We start from the raw sequence: 1,053 nt of genomic DNA on the forward strand, positions 1-1,053 counted from the left end.
TGCTACTAGTATTTGCTGCTGCATGGAACATTTTTCTTTAAACTACAGTCTTGTGTAGTATATTAATACCACCCAGCAAAATCCTAACGGTTAGTTTTAAAATTTGAAAATATTTTAACTCAAATTGATTGCATATAATGGCTGTAGTCTTTGCTAAATTAAGAATTATTTTCGAGCTGAGATTTTAAGCTTTCCGTTAACTACAACAACATAAATGAATAGAGCTTTCACTACGAAATTAAATCACAACTTTAGAAGCAGATAAAAACAAAATAAGGCTACATAACTGCGTTTTTTTTTTAAGAAAATATCGTTAATGATCTTCACTAACTCAACCAAAAGCAACCAATCACATGATTTAAATTGACTGGACAATTGTTCAGGTTAATTATCTTCGTAGCAGGTAAATTTAATTGAATAAAGAGACTTCACTTCGGTAAAATTAATGTAGTTTTTTCGAAATATCTGAGGCAAGTGTGAAAAACTAAGGATATGTTCGGAATCAGTGGACTAAAAATGCCCAAAATATACTACTCGCTTTTTGTCTTTAGTACAAAGGGGCTTGGCACATTGCATTTGCGTGAAACTTTTAATCAGCTTTATCTTCGGAGCCTTGAGTCATGTGAAATTGATATTTGGTGTGGAGCAGTTGTTCGTGGACTACTGTAGCTAACGAGGGATGCGAGTTTCCAAGAGGGTGTGGCACCTGTCATAGAAGGCATACGTGCAGAGAATTATAACTTTGTGTCCATAAGTTAGTTTAAAAATCGGAGCACCTTCCAGTCTTCTTTCGTTATCTTAGCTATCTAACTTATAATGGAACAAGATAGATAGTATAGAAAGTGATGGCCAATTAGGTCTTTAGGTTACCGGATCACTGCGCTGTCATCCAAGCATAGGTGGCCGCAATAAAAGCAGGCTTCGGATTGGTTGCTCCCTAGTGTAACACCTTTTAAGATGGTGAATATTTATTCCGACAGCCAAGCAGCTATCAAGGCTCTTGACTCCTTGACGGTGCGTTCGAGAACGGTGAAAGGGTGTCTGACTTCCTTA

The sequence above is a fragment of the Rhagoletis pomonella genome, unplaced genomic scaffold, assembly GCF_013731165.1.
Source record: "Rhagoletis pomonella isolate Grant_MI unplaced genomic scaffold, Rhpom_1.0 Rhpom_scaffold_00006, whole genome shotgun sequence".
Lineage (NCBI taxonomy): Eukaryota > Metazoa > Arthropoda > Insecta > Diptera > Tephritidae > Rhagoletis > Rhagoletis pomonella.